The sequence below is a fragment of the Myotis davidii genome, unplaced genomic scaffold (genome assembly GCF_000327345.1).
Source record: "Myotis davidii unplaced genomic scaffold, ASM32734v1 scaffold259, whole genome shotgun sequence".
Classification (NCBI taxonomy): Eukaryota; Metazoa; Chordata; class Mammalia; order Chiroptera; family Vespertilionidae; genus Myotis; species Myotis davidii.
Genome location: NW_006292687.1, coordinates 3,689,770 through 3,701,654, shown reverse-complemented (window position 1 = coordinate 3,701,654; position 11,885 = coordinate 3,689,770). Strand labels below are relative to the sequence as shown.

At 40.7% G+C, this 11,885-nt stretch overlaps 1 long non-coding RNA gene across 1 annotated transcript in view; it reads right to left on the bottom strand.

Annotated features, from left to right (window-relative positions):
• The window catches only part of LOC107183478, a 17,016-nt gene extending 5,410 nt beyond the window's left edge, over positions 1–11,606 (bottom strand). The window contains exon 1 of the long non-coding RNA XR_001514266.1: positions 11,596–11,606. This is a non-coding gene — a long non-coding RNA (uncharacterized LOC107183478). The remainder of the gene's footprint in view (positions 1–11,595) is intronic.
• Between the last annotated feature and the right edge of the window lie 279 nt (positions 11,607–11,885).

Below are 11,885 nucleotides of genomic sequence, written 5' to 3'. Positions count from 1 at the left end.
AAAGAACATTATTTTATCTTAAAGCTTCAAGTCTAGCCCTAACTGGATTGGCTCAGCGGATAAAGTGTCAGCGAAAGGGTCCCAGGTTCGATTCTGGTCAAGGGCATGTATCTTGGTTGCGGGCACATCCCCAGTGGGGGATGTGCAGGGGGCAGCTGATCGATATGTCTCTCTCATTGATGTTTCTGACTCTCTATCCCTCTCCCTTCTTCTGTGTAAAAAATCAATAAAGTATATATTTTTTAAAAAACTTCAAGTCTAATGTTTCTGAACATCACACTCAATGTTTTGTCTTACAGCATATGTTGAAGTCAAAGCTATACCATGTATCTTAAGTTAAAAGTATACCAATGATAAAGACATTGTAGGGTCCTGAGAATTGGAATAGGGGAATTTGGAGAGATTCTGCTGAGTTTGCATACTTAAAAACCCCAAATTCTGTGGGGCTGCATATTTTTCCAGCAATGCAGCGCTTTCTTCTGGGTCTGAGGTAATCCTTTGCCCGAAGACATTTACTATCCATAGCTGAGGAGACAGCCTCATAATGATGTGTCAGTGCTTCTCAAGACCCTTCAGATCTCATTTCTAGCATACTTCTAACTTGATTCAATTCCTAGGAGAATCCACTAGACATGCCAAGGATGATGGGACGCTAAGATAGAGTAGAAGAAATCGAATAATATGGGTGCCCTGACCAGAGATTCTGGATTCAGGAATTTATCCTAAAGAATGTAAAGTTTTCAAATATTTTGTTGAACTTGGTTTACTAAAATCTAGACTCATAATCTTTACATTAATTACAGTTGAGATGCCAGGACCTTCTTTTCATATTAGGGCAAAATAATCTGAAGTCGTCCTGGAGAGGAGTGTTGGTGGATTGTATTTATCACATGTTGCTTGGTTACCCATCCACTAAATACGAATCTGGGAAAGACCAGAATGCGTACCATTCAACACAACACTGAGGAAGACATTGGGGAGGAGCCAGAAGCCCCTCTGCAGAGGATGGCCTCTGAAAGCTACAGTGGTGAGTCAGAGATGTCATCATGGCAACAAACTTCTAATTTCTCAAAAACTCAGAAATTCAATCCAGTGGCAGCATTCAATTTCCAGACACAGGTGGAGTCTGGTGACTGTAATGGGAAATAGGACTAGAGCGTAACTCAGAATGGTTAACCACACAGATCTTTTGATGGGACTACTTGATTGTGGCTTTTCTAGGACCAAAATAGATAGGAAGCCATTTAAAGTCCTACTTTATCGACAGAACTGAGCCTACATAGATCATGAATAGAGTCACGTTTCCACAACAGACTTACAACCTCTCATCCAATCTCACATCCTGAGTTTATTCACCAACCTATACACCTTTAAATGAGGAGATAAAATAGTCTCCTCAAGAAAAATTAACCTATAATACTGCCACAACTTTAAAAAGAAATTCAGCTTTCCCTTAAAGGACCTGTGACAATTGGCAAGGATAACTGCACTAAGAGGAAAACTGCCAGAGTTTTAGGAATTATTGAACAATGGCTATGAATTTGAGGTACAAAATTCACTGTGTTATACCAATTAGGGAAAAGCTATGGCAATCAAAGAACAAATACATCTTTTCAGCTTATTTTCCTCAGGACACATAGTAGAAATGTTTTTCTCTACTCTCTTGAAGTTAGGCCTGGCCATGTGGCTTGCTTTGATTAAGAAAATGTAAGTGGTAGTAATGTGTCACTTCTGAGTGGAAAATGTCAAGAGACAATGTATCATTAGCCATGTTCTCTTCTCATGCCATCATGACAAGAAATATTTCAGATGATGCTTCCTCTTTTAGGCTCAGCCCCAGAGCAAGGGCATTATGGGGCAGTTCTCCCACTTAGTGGAGAGGTGAATGTTTCCTGGTCAAAAACTACAGCTTTGTTATTTCAAGGCAATAAGACTGTTTGTTAATGTAGCAAAACCAGTCCTGTCCTTCCTAAGAGACTATGAAATATGATTGGTGGATACACATATTAATATGAAGATCTTCAAGGTAAGTTAAGTTTAAAAAAAGTAAAAAAAAAAATGTGTATGAATTCATAGATCCTACTAAGCTTAAAACAGGCAAACATACAAAAACAAAAGGTAATAACAAAAATACTTATCCTATATAATAAAACCCTTATATGCAAATAGACCAAACTGCAGAACAACAGGTCACTATGACACACACTGACCACCAGGGGGAAGATGTTCAATGCAGAAGCTGCCCCCTGGTGGTCAGTGTGCTCCCACAGGGGGAGTGCTGCTCAGCTAGAAGTCGGTTTCACGGCTGGTGAGCCCAGTGGCGGTGGCAGGAGCCTCTCCCGCCTCCACGGCAGTGCTAAGGACCTCTCAGAGGATGTCCACCTGTCGGCTTAGGGGTCCCAGACTGTGAGAGGGTTCAGGCCAGGCTGAGGGATCCCCCGCCCCCCCACAGTGCATGGATATCATGCACCGGGCCTCTAGCTTAATATTTCTTTGTGAAATATGTAACTGTATACTACATAATGAAAAGGTTCAGAAGTACATACTATTTACAATACTGCTTCTGAGGTGGAGGGGAGTAATGCTTCAGGATGCCAAGGCAGGTGTGAGGAGGAGTTTCACTTTTCATTGTGTGGTTTTATTTTATTTGTTTTACAATAGACAAATACATTTTGTGTTGTGTTAAAAATAATTTTAAAGGTATGTATAGACTTCATTGATGAATTCTACAAAACATCCATAAAATAATTAACGCCAATCCTCAAACTGATGAAAAAATAAAGGAAAACCCTTACAAACTCACTTTATGAGACAAGCATTACCCTGATGCCAAAATCATGCAGGGATTCCACAAGAAAAGAAAAGTATAGGGTAATCTCCCTGATAAACATATATATAAATGTTCAACAAAATTTATCAAACCCAATCTGATAGTACACTAAAGGATCATACACTATGATAAAGTGGGACTTATTTCAGGGATGTAAATATGTTTCAACAACTGCAAATCACTAAATGTAATACAAAACATTACAAAATGAAGGATACAAATTATATTGTCATTTCATTAGGTACAGAAATATCATTTGAAGAATTTCAACACCCATTTATGATAAAAACTCTAAGCAAAATCAGTATAGAGGAAATATACCTCAACATAAAAAGTCCATGTATGACAAGCTCACAGAAAACATCATACTCAATGTTGAGAACCCAAAAGTTTTTCTTCTGAAATCAGAAACAAGGCAAAAATGGCCACTCTTATCACATTTTCAACATAGTATAAGAAGTCCCAGTCATAGCAAGAAAAAGAAACCAAAGGTATCCAAATTTGAAAGGAAGAAGTAAAACTGCCACTATTTGCATATGGCATGATATTATATACTAGAGGCCTGGTGCACGGATTCATTCATGGGTGGGGTCGCTTGGCCTGGCCAGCAATTGGGACAATCAGGGTCATCTTGCCCAGTCCCAGTCGGGGCCTATCAGGGCCCACTGGCCGGGGGTAAGGGCCGTGGGAGGTTGGTTGGCTGCAGGAGGTTTGCTGTGGGAGCACACTGACAACCAGGGGACAGATTCTGTGTTGAGTGTCTGCCCCCTGGTGGTCAATGTGCATCACAGATACCGGCTGGTCATCCAGTCATCTGGTTGTAAGGGTTGCTTAGGCTTATATATATATATATCTCAATAGGAACTCTTAAGCACTCCATCAAAACACTGTTAAAACTAATAAATTTAGTAAAGCTCAAAGATACAAAAGCAATACACAAAAATGTTTGTTTCTGTACACTAATAATGAACTCTCGGAAAGGGAAATTTAAAAAAATCCCATTTACAATTACATCAAAAGTAATTGAAAAAATTAGAGTTCAGAAGATTTGGCTATTGAAGGTAAATTGAAGTGAGAAAATAGCGTTTCAAGAGTGGTAAGAGTCCTAGCTAGTGTGTTGGCCCTCAGACCAAAGAATCTCAGGTTTGATTCCTGGTTAAACGTACATACCTGGGTTGCCATTTCAATCCCCAACCCCAATCGAGGTGCAATCACTTGACTTGTCTTTATTTCTCTTTCACATCAATATGGTGTTTTTTTTTCTCTCTCTCTCCCTAGCCCCACAACCAATCTGCATTCCCACTAACAGTCCCATGAGGGTTCTCTTTTTTCCACATCCTAGCCAACTGACAGGTGTGAAGTGACTATCTTTTTGAGGTTTTAATTTGAATTTCTATGATGATTAGTTACAATGAGCATCTCTTCATATGCCTATTGGCCATCTGTATTGGAGAAGTGTCTATTCAGGTCCTCTGCTGATATGTATAAAGATATAACCTTGGATTTATTTATTTCATCATTTTGCATACTTCTTATAGAGAGATTTATTGAACAAAGTTATAACATGGTATGCTTTTTGCTGACTGCTTTAGACATGGAAATGTCAGTGATTTGGACTTTCTGATGAGTGAAATATTAGAGAGAGAGCAGTATCCTTTGGTACCAAGTGCCTCTTTTGCTAATTATCTCTGTGAAATTGAGGAGTTCTTTGCATACATGGACTTCAGTTTTCTCTGCTCTAAAACGGGGGATGGTACTTGAAATGTCCTCTATTTTCCTTCTTTTTTTATTCCATGGATGTACCTTTGCTGGGAAAATTCACTGTTCATTTGTTGGCACAATGATAACATTCAGTTTATGCCTGTTTAGGTAAATTTCAGGAACAGTTTATAGCACTTTGCAACCCTACTTGTAGTAAGTTATTCCCATAGATATGGAGCAAGGAATTGATAAGAGAAAACAGTTCCCCGTGAAGTTTTCTCCAGTAATAACTAACTTGGGTGTTGAATGCTGCCAATGAGATGCATTTGAGAGCAGAGTTGTTTTTGCCAGACACTTATTTCATTTGGCTGGACTCTAAAGAGCAATGTACTATCGAATATAGTTAATGTTTCTCTAAACATTTCTGAATGGTGCAGGTGGTGTGCTCTGATGAAAGTAGACTACTTTGGAAAATACGGTTCCAAATAACCACTTTTCTCAGGCAATGGAATAATATAGGCACATTAGAAGAACAGATATGAGAAGAACTAAACATAATTCTTATCTAGCCACCAATATGAAGGGTCGTTACCTTTACAACTGTAGTTCCTCTTTCCAGAAGTGCTAGCCCTTAGGATTCCAAGCTGGTGGTAGATCTCCCAGCACCATCATTTAGTCATGAATTAAACTCTAAATATGTACTTAAAATAAGAACCTAAAAATCCCATCCCCATGTTAAGGGAAGAATGGAATAACTAAGATTGAAACATATCAAGTAGCTGAGGTCTGGATGCCATTTTAAAGCATGAGTCTAAAATTAGAGAAGACAAGCTGAGGAAATAATTTTTAAGGGTATCGTTCAAAGGATGTGATGAGCTGTGTGGGAATATTTCCAGCTAGTAATGCTTCCTACAATCCAAGGCAGGTTATGGAAACCATTTTGGTGGCTGATTGAAAATGTCTATTTCTGGAGTCATTTGAAGAGTTCATCATGAAACCTTCTGGAAACTATATGCAACAATTATTATATGAATATAGTAATAACTACTAAAACCTGCAGAAAAGTGTCTCAGTTCACACAAGTCCATATGGTTATTCAGATCTTCAGTGTCAGGCATTTCTTGGAGGGATGAGTAGATAAAATAATAATTCCTTCTAACGATGTTTGTCTACTTTACTTTAATTTATGTATTTGATACTTCTTTTATGATAACTACCTACTTTAAGCATGACACTGGTTTACATGTATAAGATATACAAGAGAAGGTGATGACAGAAATTCTCTACAAGAGAGAAGAGACAAGATGATGCAGAAGTAACTAAAATTCTCACATCGTAAAGGCTTGTAACAACAACATACATTTATGCTTGTCTACAGGTATAGTATGGCTTAACTAATTCTGCTCTACTAAGCAGCCACCATTTCTGAAAATGACTAAAGATAAAAGACTTCTGGAGGTATTAGAATTGTCAATTAAATACCCTAGCTCAGAAGTAACAAACATCACAGCTGCTCAAAGCTCACTGACTGGTCATATGGCCTGACCCAACAACAAAGGATCAAGAAGTATAATCCAAACATATGATCAGATGGCTAACAGCTGGAAATACTTGATGAACATCATTAATGATAATCAAAGTTTACCCTCTGGTCACAAAATATTCAATCCACACTTCCTCCTCAAATATATGTTGTCCCTCCACAAGGGAGACAACTCAAAAGGTCCCAGTTCAGGATCTTGCAAAATGTGACATTAGTAGTAGCAGGGGGGTACATGTAAGAGTCTTTTATCCAGCCCACCTGAAACACTTCTTGATTAGAAAATCTATGTACCATTTAAAATATGAGTTCATTGCTTCTACTTTCTCATAAACTTCAATGAATCAGGAATAGGGTAATCACAGAAATAATCCATTCATAACGGGAAGACACACAACTGTCTCTGATTTGCAGCAATTCAGAAAACTTCTTGGTGAATGGAGAGAGGGCCCTACTCTGTGAGTGAGAAATGTTTGTTGATTACATCCTGAGTCAGCTTCATGGGAGGAATACTCAGAACACTATTCTCCATGGCCATTGGCTCTACTTTATTCACACACACACACACACACACACACACACACACACACACACACACCCCATTTGAAGTGGGCCATTGAAATTGCACCTTATTTGGCAGTTCAGCACCTTTATCAGCCTGCTTCTTGCCTATAGATGGTAGAGAGCCTGAGAGGTTGATTTTTTGTTTGTTTGGGTTTTTTTGTTGTTGTTATTGTTTTTTCAATCTTAAACAGTAGATGCGGTTTGTAGTCCAAGTGATAGTGTTATAATTTAACCTACTTATGAATAACTGGAAAGGAGCAAAGGGAAGGCCAAATATTATAGTCATTTGTGCCTCTTTGCCAGGAAGTTGCAGTTTAACACTCCTCAGGTAGCCAGCAGAAGGGACTACACAAGGGGAGAATAGATGCATGGCCAGTAAAGCCTGGGTGACTTAGGGAAGGTACTTGCCTCTGTCACACCTGGGAACAGGTCATTGGCCAGAGTAGGTGTGAACACTGCCAGCCTCGGAAGATTTGAGATACTTAATCTCCTTTAAAAAGGTGTTCACTCTCTTGGTTGAGCTCCTGACTTATAGGACTCTCTCACTCTGGCATTTGCCCACATGGAACACAGCTATGTGGACCCCATACCGAATGGACTAATGGACTGCAACTGGTCTACTGGTAATGCTGTACTGGAGTCTGCTCTCCCATGGAATGTTAACTTTTGACATTGGTTTTTCTTGTAGCTCTGCTGAATCCCCAGCAGTTTACTGTACATACTCATCTATGTCTGCTTTTCTCTCTTATTTTCTATTTATTGAGTTTATTGGGGTGGCATCCTATATAATAAAGAGCTAATATGCAAATGGCCATCATGCCTTCACACTATAATGCCATAACAGCTCAGACACTCAACACTGGGGAGAAAGAAATGGGGACCAGCCAGGCACAAATGAGCTGACAAGAGAGGAATGGGGACCTGCCAGGCACAAATGAGCTTGCATGAGAGGAATGGGGACTAGCCAGGCACAAATGAGTTTGTGAGAGAGGAATGGGGACCAGCCAGATTGTGGCCACACGCCCCGCAGTCCAAGGCAGCAGCAGCTGCACCTGTGGCCCAGGAGAGGGACAAACTGCCCTCCCAGGGTCCCCTGCAGCTACAGCCAGCCCGGGTGAAGTGAGTCCACATCTTCAAAGAGAATACTTAAATCTAACCGGGTGAAGTGAGTCCACATCCTGGGTGCCTGTGGCTGGCCAGAGGGAGGGAAGCCTGTGTCCCAGGTCCCTATGACTGGCCAGAGGAGGAAATCCTGGGTCCCGGATGTTGGATGAGACAGAGGTGGTTAGGGGTGATCAGACAGGCAGAGGAGTTGGGACAATCAGGCAGCCAGGCAGGTGAGCAGTTAGGAACCAGTGGTCCCAGTTTGCAAGAGGCAGTAGGACATCCCCCGAGGGGTCCTGGATTGGAGAAGATGCAGGCCAGGCTGAGGGACCTCTCCCCCCTTGCACAAATTTTGTGCACCGGGCCTCTAGTTGGTTAATAAAATTACATAGGTTTCAGGTGTACAATCCTATAATACATTATCTGTGCATTGTATTGGTTTATCACTCCAAATCAAGTTTCCTTCCATCACCACTTATCCCCTTATTTACCCCGTTCTACCTCCCACCAATCCCTTTTCTCTCTGGTCATTACCATAATGTTTTCTTTTCAAAAAATCACTTATTTGTCCTAGAGGAAAACCAAGAAACACATTGGTTTTAATTATCTCTGCTTCTAGAAATACTTAGGAAGACATGGGAGAAAAGGCCTTGATTGGTTTTTGAAATCTTTTGTCAAAAAGTAGCATCCTCTAGACCAGGGGTGGGCAAACTTTTTGCCTCGAGGGCCACAATGGGTTCTTAAACTGGACCAGAGGGCCGGAACAAAAGCATGGATGGAGTGTGTGTGTGAACTAATATAAATTCAAAGTAAACATCATTACATAAAAGGGTACGGTCTTTTTTTTTTTTTTTTTTTTTTTTTAGTTTTATTCATTTCAAACAGCCCGGATCTGGCCCACTGGCTGTAGTTTGCCCACGGCTGCTCTAGCTCCAGGTCCCTTTCCTCACTTTCTGTGGGCCTTTCCTTACCATTCTTCCCATGCCCACCCTTTTCTTTTTCTTGGAGTTTCTATAGAGGTAAGATGCAGCCATGCTCTGGGTCCCTGGAAAGAAATTCCACTCCTCTAAGAGGAAATGCTTTCATTAATAGGGCAGTGCTGGACCCCAGCGGCTCCTGTGTGCAGATATTAAGAGGAGCCTCTCTGCCAATGTACTTAGGCGGAACCATAAAGCATCTTTACAGCCCAGACTCACCAGAGCCACTATTGATTCACTGGCATGTGCTCTCTCAATAGTAAAAGGCCGCCAGGATTTACTTTCTCAGCTTTTCCCTTTCCTGGGCCGTCATTATTCAGTGTAAAACTCCTTTAACCTGGTGGAGTTGTTGCTCTTGCTAATACTGTGTTAGCAGATTATTGATCCCAATGATGAGAACAGGAATCGTTTCTCCTGTAGCAGGATGTGCAATTGGATCTACATTCTGCCCTGGTAATTTTCTCTATAGATCTTCCAGGCGGACTAGACAAATGGACCATTAAAAGTGGGTAGGGGCGGGAGCGAGCTGCCTGAGGTTGATGGTACATTTGAGCTAAATTCAAACTTTATTGGTGTTTTTCAGCTTCTGTTTGAGAACTTATAAACATTGCTCTTTGGCACTTTATGGTTTTGTTTTTGGTGGTTTTATTCGGCTTGTTTTTAACTTGGTCTGGTGGCCGAGGAAAAGTTTTAGTTTGTGAGCTTCCTCTTCTGAAATCTAAATCAGGACAATCAGAAATTCAGGGAAGTTTTGATAAAGACAAAACAAGGTCTTTGACCTCTTCAGTAAAAAGGAAAATAAGTCAACATTGGTAATGAGAGTTGTTCAATTTCAGCCATGCTGGTATTGGTGGTTGGAATTTAGTGACACAAAATCTTCATAAAAATGGTTACCTCTCTGTCTTTCATTTCCCCATTTTTATTTCAGGTAACTTAGGTACCGGGTGGCTATTAATCTAATTATATCTAACTAAGATGCACAGACTATCTTCTGTGGGCCTACCACTGTAGATACTGAAGAAGATATAGGTCTGGCCAGTGTGGTTCAATGGTTGAGCATCTACCTATGTTCAAAAGGTCATAGTTCAATTCCCGATCAGGGAACATGCCTGGATTGCGGGCTCAATCCTCAGTGTAGAGCATGCAGGAGGCAGGCAACCAATGACTCTCTCATCATTGATGTATCTCTCTCTCTCCCTCTCCCTTCCTCTCTGAAATAAATAAACAAACAAACAAACACATTAACAACAATAACAAAAAAACTGTGTTCAGTGGTCTAACCTGGGGCTTTAAGAAATAAATAAATTGCCGAAACCGGTTTGGCTCAGCGGATAGAGCGTTGGCCTGCGGACTGAAGGGTCCCAGGTTCGATTCCGGTCAAGGGCATGTACCTGGGTTGCGGGCACATTCCCAGTGGGAGATGTGCAGGAGGCAGCTGATCGATGTTTCTCTCTCATCGATGTTTCTAACTCTCTTTCTCTCTCCCTTCCTCTCTGTGAATAATCAATAAAATATATTAAAAAAAAGAAATAAATTAATTAATAAATAAATATAAATTTGTTGAGAAATAAAAAGAAGTTTAAAAGAGATATGAATTTGAAAAGCTATTATCCCAAATTAGAGCAATTGATTTTTTTCTCCCTTAGCATAATATGTGGAAATGAAAGCAGACTCCCTTATATATTACATTGGAGTAAAAAACTGAGCTTTGGGTGTGAAACACTGTTGTGATTGTGGTAAGACTTCAGAAAGCACCATAAATTAGCTGGAGATAAACCACCGTGTACAGAAGTATTAGAAGGATATTGACATGTCTGATGGCACTCAACTTTTGGTTTTCTTTCTGAGATGTACTGGAAGATATCAAAATCCTCAAATGAATTGTTTATTTGCTTAATATGGATTGCTGACTTGAATATGTTTTTCTTTTAGTGCAAAAAGGTAAGTTTATATCTTCAAGGCCCCACTTGAATTTCACATCAGGAAGAAGCATTTAGTGAACTGCTGACCTTATACTGCCCATTAGGTAAGGAAAATAATGAGGGCAGAACGCTTTCAGTTTACATTATACAGCATATGACAGATATGTAGGGTATTTTATGTAATCAATCTTGTATTGTGGATTGTAAATGCTAAAGAGATGGTTACTCTTTGAAAATGAAATTTAAGTGCTCCTTTATTAGGTAATAGCTTATAAACCTTGGTATCTCAATTTTAGCACATATTAGAGTGAGAGATAAATGACTGTCTCCTCTTGAGATGATAAACCTTAAGAATCAGGACACTTGACCTCTCATCACTATATAGTGCCACACCACCACTTCCTGTGGCTGACTCTGTATCTGTTTTTGGTTGAGAGAAGACTTTTCATTGATAATTATTATAGTTCCAGTTCCACGGAATATTCAATTGAGATAGAGAGAGAGAATATATATGCATATGTGTGTATATGGATGTGTGTGTGCATATATCTTTTTAGCTATGTTATACAAGAGGCCCGGTGCATAAAAATTCATGCACTGGAGGATTGGGTCCCCCAGCCTGGCCTGCCTTCTCTCACAGTCCAGGAACCCTCAAGGGAGGGAGGAGACCTGGTGATCAGGGAAAGGCGACGCCCCATCACTCCTCTGCTGCTGCCACTGCCAACAGTGCAAGCCTTGGCTGGCCCTGGTTACCTGAGCCTTGGGCAGCTCTGGGCGGCTTGGCAGACACCATCCAAGGCTTGCCTGCACCTCAGGCCAGACCTGGGCAGTTAGGCAGCTGACATCTGAGGCTTGCCTGTGCCTTGGGCCAGCCCTGGGCAGCTAGGGGGCTTAGGGGACTGGGGGACTCCAGAGGCAGGTGTGTGGAGTGGCCCAGCCTTGCTGCGCACCTGCCACCCTGGTGGGGCTGAGGAGACTGGTCGCTGCCATCTGGTGGCTGTGGACACTGCCATCTTTGAGGGCATGACAGTCAATTAGCACATTCCTTCCTTATTGGCTGTGGGTGCCGCCATCTTTGCAAAGGTGTGTGGGTCAATTAGCATATTCCCTCTTTATTAGATAGGATTCCTTTCCTTTCTAATATTTTATGTGTAAGTATTCTAATCAATGAAGTGGCATAGCTTTATTTCATATACTTTTAGTAAAAAAAAATATCTATATTTTTTGGCTGAACACTGTGGTTTTAA